The 25,640-nt window shown below is 37.0% G+C and overlaps 1 protein-coding gene across 1 annotated transcript in view; it reads left to right on the top strand.

The window, feature by feature from the left end:
• The window catches only part of TBC1D5 (TBC1 domain family member 5), a 354,778-nt gene that overhangs the window by 72,566 nt on the left and 256,572 nt on the right, over nt 1-25,640 (top strand). The window contains exon 4 of the mRNA XM_040963401.1: nt 8,271-8,453. The gene's annotated coding sequence lies outside the window, so the exon portion shown is untranslated. The remainder of the gene's footprint in view (nt 1-8,270; nt 8,454-25,640) is intronic.

Below are 25,640 nucleotides of genomic sequence, written 5' to 3'. Positions count from 1 at the left end.
GACATATGATATGGAGTACTGATTTTCGGTTATTTTTAATTTTTTTGCTCATGATAGAAATGACTTATTAGTTTTATGTTCTAATCTTAAAAAACTTTTAGAACTTGTGAACTGACCATATAATATTTATTATAAAATGCTGTATTTAATTTTTCGCTCCTGAAGAGCTTTCATTCATATTTAATTATATTAAGTTAAATGTTTCTTAGGTGTCATATTTTCATTTCATTTGTGTCTTCTAAAAGTTATTACAATACAAATTTCATGAATATTAATGATTACTAGTAATAATTTTCCTTATGAAAATATGTATCAGTAATCTATTTTATAATGAGTTATAGCAGTCTCATGTTTCATATGTTGATATTACTCAGTTTGAGTGAAAGACTAAAGTAAAAATTCCTCAAGGGAGAAATTTTGGTAAAAAAATAGACCCTATTAGGGGTCTTCTGGTCGGAGTTTATTAGAAGAGGAGAGGGAACATTAAGTTAGTCACAGAAGGAAGGACCTGTGCTCCTTGTATTCTGTGACAGTGGAGATCAATGCACCTTCAGTTACACCGCGTGCTCCAATGACTGATCACTTATTCCAGAGTGCAATAACAGAAGTCACAATAATTTGGTGAATGTCCTTCATCTTAATATAAAAAAGTGGATTTTGTATCACAGAAAAGCATTTGTTATTATACATAGCGTAAATGTGATTTCTGTGTTACATTATTGGATATTAACAAAGACTTTTTAAATTGTGCTGTTTGTATTTCTTGTTTGCTTGTTTTATTATCTTAAATGCCTGGTGAGAGGATTGGTGATATGTTTACACGCACATTGGATATGTGCTTGTCAACTGACCAGTCCCCAGATGAAGCACAGTGTCCTTTATCTGCACAGAGGTCGACTCAGTAAACTCAAAGTATGGATGAACTCTGTTGTCCTTTTTTAAACATTAGGTGTCTAAACTTAGGAACATAGTTTAACCTTTGTGGAATGAACTTTTCAGTTCAAAAAGCTTAAGTTTTAGAAATCTGAAGCCTTCTTTGCAGAATTCTGATTGCTAAAAATTTAAGACTTGCAGGTAAATCAGATATTTTCATTACATGTTTTGCACTAAACTCATAGTTGAGTTCTGCTAAATGTGCTTGAAAAATTCTAGGGTTTTTTGATGTATGTGGTTGTAGGATATTGTATAATTGGCATATATGTATTCTAGTTGTGTAAAAGTACTTAATTCTGTGTGACTAATACTTTCTGTGGCTTAATAAGCCGATTCCTTTAAAATTATCATGTTGCTAAGTCACTCATTTCTGTAGACACAATCTCAGATTCTGTGATGCCGAGAAAGGCCGGTTGTTTGGGACACACGGCTCTGCTGCTCTGAGACGGGGGTGTGCTCTAAACAGAGATCTGACCTTAAGATCAACCCAGAAAAGACTGGACCAATCTAAAGGTGGATATTTTAAGTATGTAAAATCCAGATGTTAACTTATTTAAAATAATGTGACTGTTAACAAATTAATGGTCAGTGAAGTTTTATTAAGGCATTTCTAGCCACAAAATCTTGTTTACATTCAGCTGAAATTAGACTAAGCTACTGAGGATTACAGTAGTCATATATGCATGATAGTTTATGAACTTAATCTTTTTGAGAATTAAAGCGATTTATCAATCTATTTAAAAGAATTTATGAGTTAATTACAATGACATATTTAAACGAAGAGGATCCTTTGTTTGAAAATGCACTTGGGGGCCAGTGCACCAGCGCAGCAGACTAATGTTCTGTCCTTTGGCGCCGGCATCTTGTATGGGTGCTGATTCGTGGCCCAGCTGCTCTACTTCCCATCCATCTCTCTGCTTATGGCCTGGGAAAACAGCAGAGGCTGGCTCAAGTCCTTGGGACCTTATCCCCACATGGGAGACCTGGGAAAAACTGGCTCCCAGCTTTAGATCAGCTCAGCTCTGGTCCTTGCAGCCATCTGGGAGGTGAAGGTGCAGATGGCAGAACGTTTCTCTTTGTAAAAGCTGTCTTTCAGATAAAAATAAATAAATCTCTTTTCAAAAATGAACTTATACACTATTCTGTGGAGGATAACTGTGTTTAAACTCCCAGGTCTTTTGTCTGCCACAGGAAATGAAATCAGACTAACATAAGCCGAAAGGAGCTTTTTCTTCTGAGTCAGATTGCACCTGTAACTTTCTCAGGGAAACCACGGTTCTTGGGATTTCCTGATGGCGCATGTGACATTGGAATGAACCCTAGGAACCCAAAGTAACTGTCAGAATGACATCGGCTCATTTGCTCCATTAGAACGAGTGATGGAGACCACTGTTTCTTACACGGATACGTTGATCTTGAGATCAGGAGCTTCATCTTACGTGGAATCGGAGTATATGGAAGAGAAGTTATCTTTTTGATATCAATAATAATTTTGGAAATATACTCTTTAATTTCAAAAACATCTCTTTTTGACTTATATGTTCATTGTTTCTTGTTTTTAGTACTGCCTAGACATAAGGGTAGAATGGAAGTCAAATTTAGCACCAAATATGGCAAGTGATGAATAAATATGAATATTAGGTGGAAAAATATCTTGAATGGGAGTACTTCATGGAAAATGAAATTGAAGGACAAGGTCATGTTGATGAAAACTTTTTAGTAATCTGTATATATTAAGATCGTGATTAAAAAAAAACCCTGTGGATTGAAAAAGTTTATTTTGAAAAGAAATTTACTTTTTAATTTTAATTCTGTTTTCCTTGAGCCTAATTATGAAATAAGATTAAGGAAGATTAGGGAGGGAACCTGTATTTTATTCTTAGGAGACCATGGAAGCATTTCATTTACATAGAAGAGGGGCAGACTTACCCTGTGTCAGTAGTTTTGAGATGCTTATATGAAGGGAAGTCACTAACATAGTGGGTGATGATCAAGTAAACCCATTTGCCTGTTATCCCATTTAGCTGACTCTTTAAAATCAGTGTGGCATCTTGCAGTGGTTAAGACCAAATGGACACCAGAGTAAGATTGCTTGGACTGAGGGCTTGGCAGTGTCACTTACTGAGTGTCACTTGCTAGTCATGAGATCGTAAGGAAGTTAGTGCTCCTAAATTTCTCCTCATTACATTTTTTTTTCCAGGTAGTCCTTGAGAAGGGTAGGGAAATGGGAAGCATGAATGAAATATTAGATATAATATTAAGAATTCTGTACATGTTACCCTTTTTGACTGTATTATAGCATATCCGGATGTAAATCGTGGGGTGAAAAATGACCCAACAAAATTATTGAGTATCTTTTCTTTATAACTGTTAACTTTAGAATAGCTTTAAATTAGCGAAACAAAAACTGGGAAACAGTAGAACATTTTAGTGTATCCTGTATCTAGCTTCCTCTGTATTGACAGCTTAATTTAGTATGACAATAATTTGTGTACCACATCCAGCTTCTCCTGCTTTTTAAAGTTCAGCTTCCTCTCACTCTGCCTTACCTCCTAGCCTATAGTAATCAACAGTCTGTATTCAGATTTAGGCTAGCTTTTTTTAAAAAAAAATTTATTCGAAAGTCAGATATACAGAGAGGGGAAGATATTCCGTATGCTGATTTCATTGCCCCAGTGGCCACCACTACCAGAGCTGAGCCAATTCGAAGCCAGGAGCCCGAAGCCAGGTGACCTGGGAGAACAGTGGGGGATGGCCCAAAGCCTTGGGACCCGGCACCCATGTGGGAGACCCCCAAGAATCTTCAGGCCCCTGGCTTTGGATCAGCTCAGCTCTGGTTGTGGTAGCCACTTGGGGAGTGAACCAGTGCATGGAAGGAAGAAGGCCTCTGTCTCTCTCTCTCTCCTGTCTCTAAATCTGACTTTCCAGTAAAACAAACAAAAACCCTCTTCAGTGATTGGCTGACACTGTGTCAGGATTGCCTTGTTTCAGGTGCATTCCCCCTGCTGGTGTGATGGAAGTCTCTGATCCTGTCTGGCCTCTGCAGGAGCTATTAGCACTTCTGTTTGGACCTTTGCATTTGCTTTGCCCCAGGCTGAACCACCTCCCATTTTTACCTTTAAGCTCTCATCTGAAGCAGTTGTACATCTTTGTAAAAAATCAAATTTCATGTTATAAAATGTCATAGTGCCTCACCACATATTTTTAATAGCATTGAATTTTGTGTGCACTTAGCTGCCGGAATTTGCATGCTTACTATGTACTGTCTTTTTCTCTAAGTCGAGTGTAAGTTTCATGAGGACTGAGACAGTTTCAACATTTACGGAAGCCCAGAACAGCTCTGACTGTAGCTGACAAGTACTGAATGACTGACTGAGATGTGTAACTTCTGCAATTGTAACATCAGGCAATTAATTCTAGAGTGAGGCACAAGCATGTTGGGCCATGGGTGGTGACTGCGAAGCACTGTTATTTGGTAATACTTATGTTATTGTTGCACTGGTTTTCTTTCCTTGTCATTCTGTTTTATCCATTGAAAGTTAACACAAATGATAGTTTTTTGTTTTAATTTTTTTTCTTTTTTTTCGTTGTTTGTTTCTAAGTATTATTTTAATTGTTTAATTTCCTAGTGAGGATTAAGAACATCCCAGAATTTGGTTCTTCTTGAAAGAGCATCAGAGTAAAAAATATTCTGTAATTGAATCTTTGCAGTATTAGAAGTTTACAATTGAAATAAAAAAGGACATAACTGATTATTTACATTGTGAATTTTACTATTCAGAATGTGTTCAGTGTTTGATTTATTTTAGCTGATAAGGCATTCAAGTTCTAGAATTCTCTGACGTTCCTAAATCAAGATATTATAGCTATTTGAGTTGATTTTATTTAGATCTTAGGAAACTTTGAAGCATAAAATAATATCAGAACTTTTTTTATATTTGTTTTTTGTAGTTTTCACTACATAGCTATTGTTGGCAGGTAGAAATATACTTTTGAAGACTCCGAAGGTTTTAATAATTCTTTGAATATTGGCTTGGTACTATTATTTACAGTTTGAAAATTGTATCTTCAGTAAGATTTCAGTTGCCACTGCTCCTGAATTCTCCCTGTGAATGTAAACTTCAAAAATAGGGAAAGAGTCAGCCGGAAAAAGAAAATTAAAAAAAGGTGATCTGAGCATTTATGCGTTAAATATGCATGTTAATTAGGAGAAAAATTAGAAAAAATATGAAAACAGATGTTACATAAATTATTGCAGTCCCCGAGCAGCAATAACTCACATCCTGACAACAATTTTTATATGTGTATGTGTATCTCTATTTCTAGATTTCTCAATATTTATGCAATTCCTGAGAGAATAACTAGAAAAAGAACTGGTATATCCTTTCAGTGTAACTGTGGTAAAATTCTTTCTGCAGACAGGTTGCTCCGGAAATCCAAGTGTTTCATACAGTTTTAGTGTAAATACTGTAGTGTTCTCCTTTCTTTCTTGATTTCTTTGTTGGTATATAGTTTGTCGTTTTTGGGGGTGAATTGTGCCCAGCAAGATTGATTAATGATCTTAGTTATGTAACAAATTCTATGCTGCCTTGTAATTTAAAATTAGTTTAAAAATGTGGCTTAACATTTAACAAAAAATATCAGTAACTCTACTCAGGACGTTGGTTATACTGCCACATTTACTTTGGGTGTTTGTCACACGTTCTGCAAAACTAGTCTTTCCTGAAGAGTAGTGACTCAGTAGTGTAAGAACATGTATTGAAAGTTCCTTAAATAAACATATACTAGGTGTATAGTGCGCATATACATATAAATGTAAGACATATATATATATATATATGTTGGCGTGATTGAAAGGTATTTATATAGCCTTTACCCTATAGAGTCGTCCATAGAATAAAACAATCTATTTTTTCAAATGAAACATGAGAATTGGAAATAGGATTGGCTTTAGTTTAGTGTGTAGCATTTTTTAGTTCTTCCGTAGAAGAAAGATCATGGGAACATACTGCTGTCCAAGGTGCGGTTAACAACATGTAGATATTTTCCAAATGTGTAATGTAATTTGGAAAAGTACTATTTATAATTTTCCAGGAAACACTGAAAGCTGAAGTTAGGAAATGCTGCTTAGAATGGAATATATGTTTTGATTATCCTACTGATAGAAAGCATGAATTATATTCAATAGAATGGATATACCTTGAAGGGCATAAAACAGTTTCTGGAAATTCTTTAGTAGGAAAGTGACAATTGCTATTTGGCTTTTGTAGCATATGATGATCAAATGTTTGAAGTAAAATTTGAACTTGATTTTCGTAAGTTTCAGCTTGATTTGTTTTTCAGTTCTGTGTTATTGATGTTTTTTATGTAATGTTGCCTAACTACTTGGTTTTTTTTACATGTGCTGAATCAATAAATGTTTCTTTGTTGAATTTTATGGATTGATAGAATGAAATTTAGAGAATAATGTTTGTCAATTTATTAATAAGAGATTATTTAAGTTAAATACCCTATTTAAGAAAATCAGTTATTATTCTTACAGATTTTATGTAGAAATATACTCCAAATATGATAGTTGGAAGTATAGTACTGAAGGTGAGAAGATGTCTTTTTGTCTTGAAAAGGCTATGAAAATTAATTTATAACTCAGAAGTGATATTTGCTTGTCATCATTGATAGAGTATTCTAATTCTAAATTTTATTAATGCTCTGAAATTCAGTTTTAATGGAATTTTTTCACATTTGTTTTCAAATGTCAAATTTCCATTTTTTGTATTATGTCATTTTAAAATGTGATATTCTGTGCGTTAGAATAGGATGTTCGCTTTTTGCCCCCACCCAGGTGGCAGAGACAGGCGGGGCTCCAGGCTGGGCCTGCCTGAAGTCACCTTGAGCCTGCGTGCTCCTCAGGAGCCAGGGACAACTTCAGAGGCCTGCTGAGGTCTTTTTGCCTCTGCTAGGAGCGCTCCGGGAACTTGGAGTTAAGGATGTGTAGGGAGATTGGGGAATTGCACAGGGGAACGAGAGCGATGACCTGCAGATTCATGCCCAAGTGAGGAATTACTGCTGAGGGCATCCGTGGATAAGGGCATTGTATGTGTAGGTAAGGAATGACTCCTGAGGGACTCCTAACGACAAGCACTGTACTTGCAGGTAGGCAAGAGGACTTAAACCTGGTGGTTGAAGGGGAGAGATGGGGAGAGATGGGAAGACCTTTATTGGTCAGACCAATGTACCAGCACAAATGGGAGTTCTGAGCTAGGCTTGTTAGCGTGGAACATTGCTGACCACCACAAGCCAAAAGCTAGGGTTGGATGTCTGTCTGGCAGGGCTAGATTCCAGTACATGGTAGTGAGTGTTGTAACCGTGGACAGATCACATCAGGCTGGGACATGACACCAACCAGCACACAAGAGAACCAGGTCTAGGGGTAGATCCTGTAGAGGATATGTGGGCCTAACCCTGTGGAAATACAAGTCCTGCTGCTTAGCTTAAGAATTGGGTGGTGAAGGGCTGAGCTAGGCATGGCCATGGAACCTGCCATCACTCCCGGGTACTGGGGCTGGGAACAGGCTTGACAGGAGGATACAACTGTACAGTATAATCTGTGGAGGACACCTGGTACCATAACAGAAGACAGAGGATAGGACAAATTGATCAACTACCCCAGCCATATGTTGACATTGAAAATCTGGGTGGACTGTGTCAGCCCGTGGATTCTGGAGAGATTACATTGTGTTTGGAGTGGTGAGATTGGCAGCAATTCAAAAATGTTGAACTATCAGAACCACTTGAATAGTGCCCTTGGGAGCATGCCTCACATCAGGAACTCTGGGATGATTGGGAGGCTGGGTGTGGCTTCTCCCTTTATCTCCTCTTTCCCCCAGATACAGGAAGGAAAAAAGAGAAAGTGGAAACAGTGGCCTTACTCACTTTCCTGTAGCCCTTGATCCTTTGTGCCCTAATCAACTATGCAAAGATCATCAAAAATATTTTTAAAAATACGAAGAAAGAATAGTATTTTCATTCTTTCAATATTTTTGTCATTTTAGTGAAAAGTTACATGAAATTATAACAGATGATTTATTTTATAGTAAGCATCTTTGATTTTCTATTTGTTTTTGCATCATAATACCTTTTGTTTTTGTAGTTAAAAGACCTTCCTTTCTTCTAAGAATTAAGATAAAGAGTGATTAATGAATGTGGCTGAGTTTTGTACTTTATGACTCTTCTATTTTGATATGAATTTTTAAATCTTGGTGTTTTTCTTTGGTTTGGTTTAGGGTTTCTTCTGGAATGTAAGTATTCAAAGCTGTCTCATTTATTTATCTTTCCAGAAACTCAGTTGCGGGAGAATTCAGGCTTGCCTGTGTTGGATTCGTCTTTGTTCCTGTTTGTCTGCCCTGACGTGTCTGGGGAGGACTCTGTTGACCTGAGTGGAGGTCATTCTTGACCCGTAACAACAACATGCATTTTCAAGTGTCAAGTATGTTTATGGATCAGTAAATTTGCTCTGAAAGGTAAGTGTAGCTTTAATCAAAGTACACATGTAAAAATCACATAGTTTTACTTCCCCTCGGTGCTAAAAATGATTCTGTAGTTTTATTTCTAACTACTAAGAATGTGTATTTGTGTGTATGTGTGTGTATAATCAAAAATATATATGCACGTGTTTGTACTATTTCTGACAAATGTAGACTGACTCCTTAAGGGAGTGTGTTGTGTTTCTAACGAGGATTTCCTGATTGGTTCCTCTCCATCCCTACACTCGGTCGCTCCCCGTTTTCTGTTCTACTCTGTGTTCTTACTGCTTTGCTTCCTGTTTAGCTGAGTCCAGCTAAAGAAGCCTGTTCCCAACAGCTGACTACTAGCACTGTTAGGTTCTGCTGTTTGTGTCCACATGCCTTGTTGTTGATGTATTTCCCTCCGAGCCTTCACTGCATTCATTTAAAACGTCATGAATCTAAGGGATTAAACCTGAGGTGAAGTTACCTCTCTAGGCAGGATCTACTGCATTTCCCCCCATCATAACCCATAGTGAGAAACAGATTTTTACACTTATGAACTACTTTTTATAGATGTTAACAAAAATGAGAGGTTAAATGATTCTTATGCTGAATACTTCACGATTTGTTTTGTTACATTCTTTATGTGTTTTATTCAGTATGTGCTGGTATCCATTACTAAGCTTGTTTGTTTTTAAAGATTGCTTTTATTTAGTTGAAGGGTAGATTTACAGAGAGCAGTCTCCCATCTGCTGGTTCACTCTCCAAATGGCCACAGTGGCTGAGGAGGGAACTGACAAAGACCAGGAGCCCAGAACTTCTTCCAGGTCTCCCGCATGGATGCAGAGGCCCAAGTGACTGTGACTGCTTCTCACCACGTTTGAATTCTGTCATTCTTGAATTAGGAAAGGCAATGCATGGCTGAAAACTGAGCAGCCTTGCACTTGTCCTTCTCTATGGTCTCCCATAGTTCACCTCTTGGGCTTAAATATCTAATTTCAATTCTTTGCAGCCCACATCTTTTCTAAGAGCTCTCACAATTTCGTTAGTTGTTGAGCTGTAAAGCATTTTTAAAAATAATTTCTCCAGTATGTCTGTATGTTCACATGTCCACTGAGGACATGCTTACCTGTAGTAGACACACTTGTATGCCATCAGTTTACTTAGCACTTTCTTTGGGAGTACCTGCTGTTATGGAAGTAATCATTAGAAAGTAGACAGTTACAATTTTTATTAATTTATTTTTATTTGGAAGTTAGCTAGATCAATCTTTCATCTACCGGAACACTCCCCAAATGCCTGCAGCAGCTGAAGTTGAGCCTGGGAGTATCCTGAGGCCCAGAGCTCCTTCTGCGATGGTAGGGATCCATGTAGTTTGCCATTAGCAGCTGCGTCAGAGGGTCTGTATTGCGAAGCAGCTGGGCCACAAGTAGAGCCAGGACTCAAGCTCTGGGCCCCTGGGCTGCAGATGCTGTAGGTGGTGAAGCAACAACTGCTCAAGCGTCCACACTCGGGAGGAGGTATCTGGTGCTCCCTACAGCCTTTCTTAGATTCCTTCTAAATGCAGTTTCTGGCTTGTTTCAGTCCACTTTTAGCATAATACAATTCTCCTGTTTTTTCTGTTGTGCACCTGCCTTTTGTCATGGTCTGGAGTGTGGGATGTGCTCGTAGGTTGGGAGAGGTTGCCCAGCATTTTATGAACTGTGAGAGGGATCCTCAGAAAAGGTTCCTTTCCATAAGCTAATGGTTCCTGCGTTATAGCCTAGTCTCTCACCAGCCTTGAGCGAAATCCTTAGAAGAATATTTACTGTTGAGAATCTGACAGTTTCCCTGGCCCCCTTCAAGTATATTAGGGTATTTCCAAGCTTCATGGAGATTTTGCAACATTTTTAAACTCCATTTTTCCACAAACAGTTGAAATCCTGTTGAACATCTTTGCTTGAGGTGCCATTTGATCTTCTGGGGCCTGGTTTCTGTGTTTGGTACTGACCTAAAACCACTTATTGTAATCTTAAATCAGAAACTTGTTGGCAAAATTCTTGTTCTGAAAGTCTGTTTTATTTTCTGATACATTGTGTTCTCTTGTAAGCTGATGTTTTTGTTTTGAATTTTTAAAACTCCAATCCCATCCCATCAGTTTTTCAGAATTGAAGACAACAAACTGTGATGCCTTTTAGATTTCATGGTAATCATGTGTTTTGAATAGTGGATAAGAACAGTCCTCTAATATGTTTCATTGAATTTAAAAACTTTAAGTGGAGAGGCTCTTTGGGAAGGTACGGGAAGGGGAGGGATCAGCCTCTGTTTGTACACTGTACAATGTCAGCTTTGAGAGTAAAATCTATCTGAAATAATTTCCCTGGTCAATAAGTGTTTATTAACTTTTTACGCTAGGGCAGATACTTTTCTTCAAGAGAGAGGTGGGGAGAGAAGGGGAGACAGAGAGAGAGAGAAGGAGAGAGATCCTCCTTCTGCTGGTTCACTCTCTAAACCAACCGCTGCAGTGGCTGGAGCTGGGCGGATCTGAAGCTCGGAGTCTGGAGCTTCTTCCGAGTTTCCCACTTGGGTGCAGTGCTCCAGGACTTGGGCCATCTTTTACTGCTTTCTCAGGGTATAAGCATGGAGCTGAATCAGGAAGTAGAGCAACCAGGGACTCAAACTGGTACTCATTTGGAATGCCAGCGCCAGCAGGCAGAGGATTAGCTTGTTGTGCCACTGTGCCTTCATACATAAATATTTTTAAAGATACTTAGCTTTTTTAAATTGAATGATATGAGGCAGAGTGTTTTCATTTGTTTTCTCCTTTTTAAAGTTGTATTGGTTTTTCTCTATGTGCACAATGTAATTCTCACTGCTATGATAATAGGGAAACAAGTGAATTCTAAATAGCAGTGAATGTGGAAAACAGAATCTGGTTTACTTCCTGTTTCTCTTAAAGTTTTACCAGTGTTAAGAAAGCATGAGCTTCAAAGGTTGTTCCTTGCATTCCTGGAAGTTTTCTAAGGTACTTAAGCACGAAAGGAGGAGGAATGCTTTTCAGTCAGGAGAGGTTATATGAACCCCATAATCAGACAAATAGAAAATTAACCCCTGTGTTTAAATGTGGCTGTATTTTTTTCTTTGCATGCACCTGTATAAATAAAATACACATTTATTACGACTTCTGTTTGACATGGAAATTTTACAGTTTGAACTTCAGCTTATTCCCACTTAAGACGTATGTTGTAGTCTGCCCAAAACTGACCCATTTCTTTTAATTTTCAGTTTAATTTGTAATGATTTAACAATTATGCCACTGACATTGTGGTTATTGAGACACTAAGGTTTCAGCTATTAAAAACATTTCTAAAATTTTATAGGCAATATGAATAATTATTTTGCCTGCATTTAGGAGTTTTATAATTTACCTAGTATGCTAGTAACATTTACTGAAGAATTACTATAAACCCCAATCCTTGGAATAATGTTTGAAACCTATGCTCTTCTGAACAGCTGATCAGATGTTGCATGTATGTTTGGATCATTTATACTACAGACTGAAAGTCCAATAAGGACCCACACATAATAGATTTAAGTTGGTGCTGTTAGAACTATTTCACCCACATTACTCAGCTATAGCTGTCTGAAATAAAACTTTATGAAATAAGCATGTGAAATAGCTATTTAAAATACTTTTAATCCAACAGCATGCATTTTAATTCTTACAAGTAAAACAGAGGAATACTTCTAAAGGAAGTTTTCAGGTCGAGTGCATTGGTATGTTTTTGGTATTATTGGTCAAAGATATTTTAAAAAATATGTTTATTATTACTTTTGTAAAATACATGAGCTTCTGTTATGTCTTCCATGTTAATCTAATTTCCTATTAAAGTCAGAGATTAAGGGGAATTGTGTACCAGTAAGGTTCTAAAACCTTGACATTATTTTAATCTGATAACAAATGGGTTTAAGTTCATGTTCTTTCAGTTGTTGGCAACACATCTAAACCTGTATTTTTTGGATTTATGAGGATAAGTCCTGCTTTGGCAATCTTGTAGATCCTCCAGAGAATATTTAAACAGTGATTAATCATTGTTTCTTCACTGAGTGTGCAGAAAAGAATGGAAAAGCTGCATTTCACACTTCTGAAGCAATTAATCCCCATGATCTTAGCCAGGTTTGTCTTGTAGATAAGTCGGGATACAAAATGGTACCTAATTTATCAATGTATGCGTGCCATAAAGTATAAAACACACAATTTATTTCATATCATTTATAGTCAGATGTAAAAAAAGAGTGACTTTGCCATATCCAAGAGTGCTTCCTACATTACCTTCATATAAACTAAGTACCAGAGATTACAATGGGATTCCTGTTTATTGTGCACATCTGGTGCAGTCACTATGCATTTTCTCATTCACTTGCTGGCATTTTTAGTGATTGTGGCATAAATCAACTTGCTAATCAGAAACATAAGTGACGGGAAGTCATCTCCTTTTTTTGAACAATGGGAAAAAACATATGGCTTCTTAGACAGTACTTGGCTGTTATACTATTTATGTGGCATTATATTCTGTATTTAGAATTTCATATTAATTGCAGTGGTTGGTTTAAGCCATTGAACACCCAGGATTTTGGCCATAGTTGTTTGTTTTATACTACTTTTATAACAAACAAGAAAGGTAAAATTGAATCTTTTTTAAAAAGAAGAAATATAATGAAAACTACTTCAGGAAGAGTTTTTAAAATTAAGGTGAATTTGAGGAAGTATATACTAAGAAATTTCTGTAGGTGCTTAACTGCATAGAAGCAGTGACTCTAAATTGTAAGTTTTTTTTTTCCCATTGTGAAATACTGTGCTGATCAGAATAAAAGTTACTGTCTTTGAGGTGCTGAAGTATAATTCAAGACAGTTTGTTTTCTTAGAAGTAGTAGTATTTCAGGATGACTTGCACTTTGGGTGAGTTGTTGTCTGTTACTTGAAACCGTGTCTGTATATTCTACAATTCAACTTAAAAGATGAAGTAAAGTTAAAAACCCCTTGAATTTGTTTGTGTAGACTTAAAAGATTGCACTATGGAGATTTACTGCTGTTTTGTTCTAGAATGCATGCTATAGGTTTGAGAATTTTCTTTTTTTTTTTTTCGATAGTCACCTAACTTTCAAAGTGTTGTAAATGTAATGATCTTTGTCCTTTTGTGACTGGGTATGACTTTGCTACCTGTTCTTTGTCAACTTTTTTCTTACACTTGGATTTAACCAATGAAAATTTGTCCAGAGAAACTTGTGTCTTTTATACCCTTTTTTCCCTGTATGATTTGTGAATATAAAGTATTGAGGCAGAATTTTTAAAAATAATATATCCAAGCATCTTTATTAACATACGTGTTATTCATGTGGAGTGATCTTCTTGGGAAGATGCACACATCGTCCGTTCATCAAGGTACTTTGGGGATGCTCCTTCTGAATTTTCTTCAGTGGAATTGATGTATGAGCGTAACTGCTCCAAATGGATACTTGGAAGGGAGATAAGATTCGTTTTGTGTATATACGTGCTAGTATTTTTGTTAAAAAAAAAAAATCAATCATAATACCTTGTATTGCAGCCTGTGTATACCTTGTAGGTAATTGGGCACTGTGAATAGAAATGCAATTTTGAAAAATTGCCTAAATTTTAAGTAAATGGTTATATTCATGCATTTTGTTTCAAATTATTTTTATGGTATTGTCTCAAGAACCACCTGCAGTAGGAGTCCACAAATTGAATAAGTGCAACCAAAGGATAGGTTTTTTTTTTTCCTTTTGCTGGTTTTCAAAATGCCACTAGATTCTATATTAAGTCATACAGAGTATGCTTTAGAATTTTAGTTAAAACTGTATTAAGACCTCATCTGTTGGTAAAAATTATCCAGTGCTTGCAATACACTGACACCTTTATTGCTTTCAGTCCCTGGCCATTTGCGTCTCCTTCGTGCTTTTACAAACTTTGCTGCCGCCATCCCCTCCTCCATTTTGATTTAAAGAAGGTTGTGATGTATTGATTGTAAAGATAAATTTAAAAGTAGCACAGTTTGAGCACATGTCTATGTCTCCTTTTTCTTCATCAGAATTAAAAATCCTATAGGCTAGTGTTAAGATCCAAGAAATAAATAATTTAAGGAAAAGCTCAGATGATCAGAAGAAATGAGGGAAAATTCTATTTGCTGTAACTAAACAGTTTGAAATTTGTTAGGGTACTCTGAGGGAAAATTTCTTGCAAAAACACTTACTGAAGAAAATGTATTACCCCAAGATATTTGTTCATTCATTAAGCTTTAAAAGCCAAAAATTTAATTTCTAAAAATATATAAATTTTTTTATAACATTGAGCTATCAGTAACCTTGCTATTCTCTGTATATTTTGTTTTCTTAAAAAAGCTTGTTTTAAGAAAAGAAGATTTTCAGAATGAACAAGACTGGTAGCATAGGAATGAGGGGACAGACAGCATGCACCTGCTCTGTCTGACAGTGGGGCAGAGAAGGATATTTCTGGCACATGCCACACTGCAGAGTGTCCCTTTCTCGATGGTTCTATGTTGGGTAGTGCTGAGAGGGTGTGAGCATGCCGTGGCTGACTGCTGTGCGGTGTTGATAGCAGAGGGCCAGAGGCCTCCGAGTCAGTGAGGATGGAGTTGCAGTGCTTTGCTGTCAGTTCTCGTGCTGACTTGGTGGCAATTGAAGCCCATTCCGTTTTCATTTGGAGGCAGAGGAATGAGCAAACCTCAGATACCACCTAGAGGAGAAGCAAGAAGCATGGTGGAGTGATAGCCGGGATGGGGGTTCTCTGGTCTACTTCGTAAATACGTGGGAGAGACTTTGGACGAATTCCAGCACCATTCTGGGAGGGCAGGTTATAGAAGCTGGGAAGGCAGCATGAGGATGCAGCTGAGAACTCCGCAAGGGAAAGTTCACATTTATCTTGTAAAATAATGTACAGGTTTATTGAGATACTAACGGTTTCTCTTTTTTCTTACTTGCCTACTGTGGCAAATGGTTTTCTAAGTGTTAGATCAACTAAATTATAGTTCTTTCACTGAGGCGCTTGTAGTTTCTAGGAGAGACTGGCAGTGAAAAACTTACCACCCAGTGTGATGAGCAGTGTTCACAGATCAGGCGTGGGGGACGAAACACTCTAGGAGAAAGATGCTCTCCTTTCAAAAACTTTAAAAATTAGCGTGTGATATTTGCAGTTTTATAGAATACCATGTCATATTTTACATGCACATAACATAAATTGATTCCATCTTCTCCTCTTTTGTTTATGATTGGACCTGTGATTTAGAAAAAAAAATCTTAATCCAACTTGGAGAGGGAGATAGACAGTGCCCCAGGGATTCTTCCTGGAAAAAATGATAGCTGAATGAGTGTGAGGAATGTTGGGAAGGTAATACTGGGAGATGGAAGTAGTGATTGTGGGGACTCATCAAGAATGGTGACCCAGAGGATGCTTGAGGAGCTGCTGCTTCTTTGGGTTTATATAGTGAGGAATTATGGAGATAGACATACGGTCTAGATTTTGTAAGGGCATGTGAATTTCACTGAGGGTCTGTATTCTTTTCACCCTAGAAGAGAAAGGAGGGCTGTTTGTGTAGACAGAGCTTCAAATGGCAAGGCTTGGCATTATGAACTACTGAAAGAATGTAAGCCAAGAAGAAGTGATCACATTTGAATGTTAGGAAGAACATTTTTGTGCTTAGATTGACAGAAGAACTCAAGAAACCCAGGTACTAGGTAGGAGACTGTTGCGGATTTGAGGAGAAATTTAGACAGTAAATTAAGTCAGGGGCCGAGGTATGGAAGAAGAGACTAATTGTGGAGGTCAGACAATTTCTTAGAGAAGAAGAGAGGAAGAAGAGGATGACTTCTGCTTGGAGTGTTGTTGTTTATAAAGACATTTAGATGATAGTTGAAAATATGTTTTGCTAAAATCATATAAACATGTATCTCTATATATTCATGGGAACATTAAGTTTTGGTATGAATTTATTTAACAAATATTTCTTGAGCATTTTCAACCTTTGTGTTTGTTAAAGAAATATATTTGACAAGTGTTGGTAAGACTGCTCAGGGATTGCATTATAGGTGTAAGAAGAGGTCCTGAACAGGTGGACTAGCGGAAAGAGGATGATGAGAAATGAAGATGAATGTGGGAAGCGTTGAGTGCTGCTGTGAATCGAGCAACAAGGACAATGTGGTGAACAAGGAGGTCAGATACTCAGTAATGGAAAGTGTTTGCTGAATCTCACATCTGCCGTGCACCTTGTGGAGCAGCTGGAGGGTTGGGAAGTATAGTTGGCACACAGGAACATTTCTGCCATTTCTAATCCAGCTCCCTGCTTGTGGCCTGGGTGCACGCCTTGGGTCCTGCACCCACTTAGGAGACCCAGAAGAAGCTCCTGGCTCCTGGCTTCGGATCAGCTCAGCTCTGGCTGTTGTGGCCACTTGGGGGGTAAACCTGGACATGGAAGCACATCTGTTTCTCTCTCTGTTAAAAAAAACAATCTGTGTTTCAAATAAAAAGAAGTAGATTTAAACAAATTGTCCTTGTTCTGGGGGATAAAAATACTTGTAGTACTTGCCTGGCAAGTCATAGACATTTGACACAACCTTTGATGACACTAAAGCTAAATTTTTCAAATTTAGAGATTGTATCTTGGTTCTAAAAATTTTAATAGTTTCTGGTTATCTGGCCTAGTTTAGTTGATGGAGCTGAGGGCGGGGTGAAGGGAAGGCCTTTTTTCTGAGAGCCCACATGTCTCCTACTGGCTTCCACCCTAATTGGGTTTGGACCCCATGACCATTCTCATATCAAAGAATGAAACCTCTAACTCCCTATTAATCAAAAAGTGTTTGATGTGATTTTAAAACTATTTTAATTTTATAAATTGGGTAAGTCCTTCAAAATGAAGTTATGTTATAGCTATCTTAATTAGTAGTTCCATCTGAATGTATGATTATGTATAACATATGTGGGTATGAGTCTTTTTATTACATTAACTTTTTAAAAGGCAATGTAGTAAAAGAAAATATTAACTGCTAAATACATGTATTATATTTATATATTTATAATTTGATGCTTTTATTCAGTAGGGCTTTCTCCAGCAATGACTGAGTTTTTCCTGACAACACTTAGTCATTCCTTGTTTTTTTTTTTGTGAGGGAAACTTAGGATTATAGTTTATTTGAGCATCAGTTTCGAGTACGTATATGAAGTGCAGTCCTCTTTTTTTATTTGCTCTGTTACATATGCACAGTGGATAAAAATCACTGAACTTTTTTATATTTATGTAAATTTATTTAAAATTGAATTCAAATTTACTACCATATGCCTCAAAGGCTAAACATAATATAGACTATTATAATCATTTATATAAATTGGTTTTAAAAACCGGTTCAATATGTTTAATCAATATGTCATGAATTTCCTATCTGTATAGTTGTCATCCTCATAAATTCCATGACATGTACTTTTACAGCATACAGATTTTAAATAAAATTGAATAGACTTTTGTAGCCTGCATTATGGAGGGACTTTTGTTTTCATCCAATTGACTGAGTTAACATCAGAAAAGAACCATTTTCCTTAACTATGAGATAGCCAGATTTTGTGATATATATATAAAATCTCCTTAAGCACAGGATTTTCATGTGTCAGTCGTATTTCCGGATTGTCCTTTGTTTACAAATCTGTGTATTAGATAGAATAATATGAAAGTAGTCGCTGTTTCAAAGCGTGCCCTTGTTTTCTTTCTTTGGGTCTTTGCCAATCCATTGCTTGAATCTTTATGGAACTTCAGGAGAATGCCAAGGTTCTTGGAACCTACATGTTCATGTGTTTTGTCAGTTAGTGAACAGTGAAAGCACGTTTGTGGAGGGAAGGTGTGAGGCCTGTTTGAAATTAAGATGCATCTCTTGTTCAAATAGTTGGAGATTACTAGTATACTAGTGATGGCAAATACTTTGTAGTCATATGATTAAAAATGTAAGCATGAATAAGCTAGCGATTTTAGGATAGAGTAGGTACAAGGGAATAGTGTTAGAAAAAATCAGTAATGTTTTTGAACAAAGACCTAGAGCAGGAGTTACGAATTATAAAGTATTAAACTTATTTCCTATGGAGAACTGTCTCAGAAGTTTTTCTAGGATTTCTTTTTATTTCTTTAAAATCTGGTGAAAATTATGTGCTTATGTATTTGTCACTTACCTTGAATGCTAAACAGCTCACCATAGTACTCTTCCTGTGTAATAATGTTACTTAATACTTAGCAAAATATATTTGATGCATCAAAAACAGTTTCTGCAATTTTTTTTTTGCAAGGTTAGGTTAATGCAGTTATCCTGCTATAAATTCCTCATGAATACAAAGACTTTGACCTGCTTTCCAAGAGTGATAGTCATGATCCTTGAGCATTCTCTCACTTTATTGTTTACTAAGTACAAAACAGCAATATAAAATTCTATTTCTTACGTTGTTGGAATATTTTGTTTTTAAGCAATTGCCTGTCATTTGTTCTGAAACCTTATTTGTCTCCTATTCAGGATGCATGAAAAATGTAGTGGAAAGTTGATTTTTAAGTTGACACGTTCTAAATGCCCTCTAGAGTATTATTGTTACCAAAGCCCGCTGTGCCTCAGAAAGAGAGAGGTTAAAAACTGAGCAAGAACTGCTGTGCTTCCTGGCCGTGTTATTTTGATTCAGTAGATGAGGGCTCTGTACTAATTTGTCTAATTTCAGAATTTACCAGGATGTTTTTTATTCTGGATATCTTTCTGGTCTTTTTGGTGTTGCATGGTTCTTACCTTGTCGTGTACAGATATATTTTGTTTATTTAGAGCAACTTCTATTTGTCTTCAGAAACACTGAAGGCTCAAGACTCTAATTCATTTTCAGTGTGTTGTATTAACTGCTGTGCTGTATATACATTTTATATTTATGTCAGGAAAGGGCTGCAGAGGGGTGCTTTAGAACCACCTTTCCAGCTCTAAATAGCTATTGTGTACATATGGTAAGGTACTGCTGCTTAACAATTAGTAACTGCTTTGATGAAACTAAATTACATGTTTAAGTTCCCATCAGGAAGTCGCTTCACATATCTGTATTAATGTATTCAAGGCTCGAGAAGGAAAGTTAATTTTCCAGCTTAAATATTTAATTCAAGCTTAAAATTTAGTCTGTAATTAGAGCTCCCAAATGGCAGGAACATGGAGTATTTGTCCATTTTAATTAGATTGTTGTTTACCTATTAATTATATATCATATCTTGTCATATAGTTTTGATGGTAACAGATGGTGCTAGGAGTTAGTAAGGGCTTGAACAAAATAAGATTCCACATGATTTATTAAGTTGCACTTTATTAGTGAGTGGTCTGCTTTAGTCAGGGTATTCTACAGAATAAGAACTGTGAAACATTTCACTAATTTTAGTAATTATTCTTTTGTGGACTCTTAAGAAATGTTGTACATAAATAAGTCTGAAATGAGTGATGACTGATTAGACACACAATGGATTTATTTAGGTTTCTTTTAAGGAACTTGTACTGCCAATTTGTATCTTGGTATGAATTTAAAACAGTTGGAGAATCAGAATTTTGGTTTTGGTAAATATATATATATATATTTTCATTTAGCCTGTTTTATTTTGATCTTGTTAAATGCTAGTTCATTTTTTGTATTTTGTATTATTGTTAACAGGATGTTAAATTATAACTTTTCATTTACTGTAGCTTTGTTTGACCATTCTAGGTATCGGTGTGTGTGTGTGTGTGTGTGTGTGTGTGTGTGTGTGTATAATTTGCCACACATGTTTTAAACTGTCATTACAAAATAGAAAAAGATCTAGAAAAATCAAACACATACTTTGGTGACTTATTGTTAGGGAAGCACACTTGTGATTGGAGTCAGGATCGAGGACGTTACAGTCACTGCAGCGACCGTTCCTTTTGCTTTGTGCTAATCCCAGTCCCCTGTATTCCTCCAAAAGTAATGATTTTTGTGCTTTTCAGAATTACTTTATTTCAGTTTACTTATGGTAGTAACCCAGTGTTGTATCATGTTTAAGTTTAGAATTCTGCGTTCTTCAGCTTATTTATTTTAAAATTATGTACTTCCTTTTTAGTTTGACAGGCAGGGAGACAGAGGCAGACAACTCTGTTCCCTCTGCTGGGTTTCTCCCCAGATGCCTGCAGCAGCCCGAGCTGGTTCAGGCCACACAGATCTCCTTCCTCAGTGTGGGGACGGAGACTTCGTGGGGATACCTCCTTCTGCCTCCCGGAGACCACAGCAGCACCAACTGGGTGGCTGCTAGACCCAAAGTGAAACTCAGGCATTCGAAATGGAATGCAGGCATCTCAAACGGTGTCTTGGTCGCTGTGCTAACATACGCATTTATGCAGTTAGTGTGAAAATTTTGTATTTGTTTTGCAAAAGTTTTTCTTCCAAGGAATTCTAAAAGAAGTCCTTTAAGGGACTTCCTTAAATTCTTCTAAAATAAAATTTTAAAAATTTTCATTTGGGGGCCCACATTGTTGATCGATATGGAGAGATCTTCTAACCTGTTGGTTCATTTACAGAGAAGCTGGGGCTAGGCCAGGCTGAAGCTAGGAGCCCAGCTCAGTTCACGTCTCCCACATGCGTGGCAGGAACCCAAGTACGTGAGCCACTATCTCCTTGGGGCCATACCAAGGAGAAGCTGGACTGCAAGAGGAGTAGCTGAGACCTGAACCTGGTGCTCTGATATGGGCTGCTGGCATCCCAGTTAGTGAATCGAGTCCTATGTCAAATGCCTGCTTTGTAAATGTGTATTAGTCTATAGTTTTATCCCCCCTGCTCCTTTCCTTCATAAATGATCTACCACAGAATGTGCATTGTTTGAACTGTAGTCTGCTTTGCTGACTTTATACTCATTTTGTATATTTTCTTATTTTCTGTAAGGTGAATAAGATCAGAGTCTAAACTTAATCCTTGGGCAGTTCTCTAGGTGCTGTTGTGTTCTCTCTTCAGGAGGTATGCCATGTCTCATTTTGATTTTAAATGTTTGCAACTTTTGATATCCACAACATCTACCTGTAAATGAATTTTTCATTTATTATAAAGTATTGTTACATAAACCATTTCAAAATGACTTTTTTCCTATTTATTATTATCTAGCAGGAATATTGGAGGGGTTTAATTTTATATTTGTACAGTGGTCAGTGAATTTGGACTGCTCATTTTCATTTTCACGAGGTATGGAGATGATCTTTGTCTCCTTGAATATACAGAATTTGCCAATTTCTCACAGGCATTGGTAAAGAATATCTGCTTTGATTTGCTTGTTTTTTAAGTGTTTTAAATGAAACACTTAACATATTTTGAATGATCTGTGTTATTATTTATGTACATCTGCTTGGTTAGCCAATTCTCTTAGCTTGGATTATAGAGCATATAAGGTGTGTTAGTGCATACTTGGATATTATTGTTTTTGTTTTTGCTTTAGCAATTATCCAAGTGAGGAATGACCTAAGTAGTTTCTTCTGAACTAAGTCATTGAGAAAGAAGATAGAAGAAGTACTCTAAAAATATTTAGGAAATAGATGGATAAAGTATGAAGAATAAAGAGTTCTATGTTGTATGTGTGTGTGAGAGAGAAAGAGAGAGATTTAGGACTGAGAGTTTGATTGCACATATGATTTAGAACCTGGGTTGATAAAATCAAGACCATGCTCACAGTCGGATTGTTTTTGTGCAGCCCATAAACCAAGATTTGTTTGTATTAAAATCATGTAGGGCCAGCATTGTGAGTTAAACATCACCACTCCAGCATCCTGCTGATGTGCTTAGGAAAGTAGCTCAAGATGGCTCCTCCCGCTCACAGGTGAGACAGGGGTGGAGACAGGGATGGAGTTTCCAGGCTTCAGACTGGACCAAATGTATCTGTTGTGATCCTTTGGGGAGTGAATCAGAATCAGTGGATAGAGGATCTCTCTCTTCCCTTCTCTGCCTGATAAATAACATAAATAAATCTTTTTAAAATATACATTCATTGATTTTAAACATTAAAAATACAAATGCTACTATTTGCATATGAAGATTATATGAAACAAATATTTATGTCCATTAATAAACTTTTACTGTGTGACCCACAAAGCCCCCAGTGTTTGCTTTCTGGGGATTCATGGAATCAAATATCTATCAAATATCTTTTTTTGAACAATTGTTTTTTCTTCCTTTTCCCTTTTAATCTTTTGCTCATAATAAATAATTTCTATCAATCTCTATATCTATTTTTGGAAAAATATTGATTTCTATAATTGTAGTTTTGGCCATGCTTATTAATGTCTGACCACATTGAAATATATGTTCTATACAAAATTTTTGGTTTTCTTTTGTGTATGATTATTGAATGCTTTTTAAAAAGATCCATTTAAAAAATAAATTCATAGGCTATTTAGTGGTGTTAAGTCAAAGGCTTTTCTTAAATGTTTACCAGACAATCTTGGTCATTGTTAATATTAAATGATAATTTTTGGTGATAATTTTCTATTGTAAAGGCTGTTATTTTTGTTTCCATGAACTAAAAATTACAAAGTAATTAATGAAGCATTCTGAGAATCAGTATTTTGAGTTACCCTCTCCCATGCCCCAGGAGCTGTGTTGTGGCCCTGTGGGCTAAGCTACCACCTACAGTGCTGGTATGGACATGGGCACTGGCTTGGTGGTCACCTTCTGTACTTCCTCCTATGGTGCCTGGGGAAGCACTGTAAGATAGCCCAGGTCGTTAGCCACTGCATCCAAGTGGGGGACCTTGATGAAATTCCTGGCTCTGGCATGGCCTAGGCTTGACTGTTGGTGTCCTTTTGGGGAGTGAAACAGCTGGTGACAGATCTCTCTCTTTTTCTGGTTCTCCCCCCCCCCCAACTTTGTCTTAAAAATACATAAAATCTTTTTTAAAATTACGTTAATTTATTTGAAAGGACAATGACAGAAGGAGAGGGAGAGAAGCAGAGCCTCTATCTTCTGGTTTACTCTTCACATCCTCACGTCTCTAGGCTGGAACCAGCCAAGCCAACAAGTTAGGAGCTTGATCTGAGGCTCTCACATGCATGTTAGGGACTCAAGGCCATGGCATCCCATGGTGTGTGTTGATAGGAAGTTGAAAGCAGAGGTGTGACTCAATTCCAGGTGCTCCAGTATGGGATGCAGGAATCCCAAGTGGTGCCCTAACTTGACATGCCACAGGTTTTAAGATAGGAATTCCATTAAAGATCACATTTCCGATTTGACTATCTTTTCTTATGGCTCCATCATTTATTATTTTTATTTTTTAACAGAATTGTAGCAAAGCAGAGTTCTTGAAAGTGTTTTTGGTGATATGTGTACAGAAAGACAGAGATTTGACAGTTTTAACCCTCTGAGTGCATCACTGTATTCAGCAACTACAGGTTTTGCATCATGACAATTTCTAATGTTTTTGCACTAGTTGTACTTGGCAATCAGGACCTCCAGACTGACTCACTCTTAAAATTTTAAGATGCTACTCCTTTGTTCTGAGCTATTCCTGGGCCTTTGTGTCTTCATCTTCTCTGTCTTACTTAAAGTTCTTATGTTCGTGTCCCAAGAAATGATGAATGTTAATTTTTCATATTTCAATTTCTTTCATTTTCTGTGGCTTTTCTTTGTGTTCAAAGAATGGAAGCATTGACCACTAAGGGAAATTTACATGAAAGCATATTTGTTTTAATGCTTGCAAGCAGCAGAGCACATTGCAGAATACACATTTTTATTTGTAAGAGTGATGTATTGGCACACAAACTTATCACCATCAAGTAATTACATCCAAATTGAATGTTAATTTTCATGAGCTATTGTGGTCAAAATAGCTCTGAGAAAAGGGAGATAGTACTCTATTCTTTTTCTAAGTCATTTCATAGCTTTAATGTTTAAGATTGTTCATAGGCTATTTCATTTATATAGGGTCACCTGTTGCTCTGCCCTTACGCGGTTCTTTTACCACAAGTGTTATTGTTGCCTGTTGTTTCACTAACGGTTTAAACATTCATTACTATATAATATGGGTTTGATTCATATTAAGGACTTGAGTCTTTATTTTATTTTTATTTATTTATTTATTTGGAAGGAGAGTATATTATATGAGATGCATTTTATGCTTGTGGAATTATACAAATGTAAACTTGCTTTGACAGTTTGCTGCATGTGTCTTTAGTAAAATAAATGGTCAGTAAGTGCAGTTCATTCTCCTATGTAAATTATTGTTCCACAGGCAGTTCATAAGGATCGCTTTTCTTGCTGTTAATTAATTTAATAGTCTGAAGCAGTCCTTTATGACATTTCTCCTATGTAGTTTGTAAATAACAATAACAAAATCACCAACTTTTTAAAATAAGTTTTACTTTTGGTAAGTTAGGCCTGATGTACAATTATCTTTTTAATAATGTCCTTGTTGGTCAGCTGTGTTCTAATAGAGAGAGATGCAGCAAAGACTCTTGTGATGTTAGTGCTTCTGATGGGGTTGTGACTAGTAACTTGGGGTAGGGGCGGAGCTGGCAGCTCTAGAAGAGGTTTGGTAAGTGATAAGGAGAGGCCAGCTTGAGTTGGGTTTTCAGAAGTCTTGAAGAGATGATCATGAAACTACAAATAAGGTAAATGGAAATGTATTAATTAATCCAAGAAAGTAACGAAGTGGGGGCAGGGAGAGAGAGAAGGAGAGGTGAGAGGAGAGCTTTCGTGTGATGGTTCACTTCACAGAGGCGCCCCACATCCAGGCCTGGCCTAGACCAAAGCAAGAGCCCCGAGCCAGGTATCTCATACGCATTTCCCACGTGTGTGCCGGGAATCAACGGACTGGGCCATCCTCTGCAGGCTTCCCGGTGCTTCAGCAGGAAGCTGGATCCGAGGTGGAGGCAAGTGCATCCTGGGTACCATGATACGGAATGCAGCTGCCCAAAAGACAGCTTCACTCACCTCATCACAGTGCCCAACATCTGGGTGATACTCTGAAGCTGACTTTTTTTTTTTTTTTCAAGCTAAGAAACATCTTTATTGGAAAGGAAGCAATCAATGAAATGACCAGGTAATTGAAAAAAATGGGAAAGAACAGTTGCAAACCATTCATCTGACAATAGATTTATAAGCAGAATATGTAAGTAATGATCGACATGGAAGCACAGGGGTCAGTACTGGCACGG

Source organism: Ochotona curzoniae, unplaced genomic scaffold (genome assembly GCF_017591425.1).
Source record: "Ochotona curzoniae isolate NIBS_2020 unplaced genomic scaffold, NIBS_Ocur_1.0 contig_1302, whole genome shotgun sequence".
In the NCBI taxonomy this organism is placed as follows: domain Eukaryota; kingdom Metazoa; phylum Chordata; class Mammalia; order Lagomorpha; family Ochotonidae; genus Ochotona; species Ochotona curzoniae.
The sequence above is the reverse complement of the archived record's forward strand: the minus strand, read 5'-3'. Positions and strand labels throughout refer to the sequence as shown.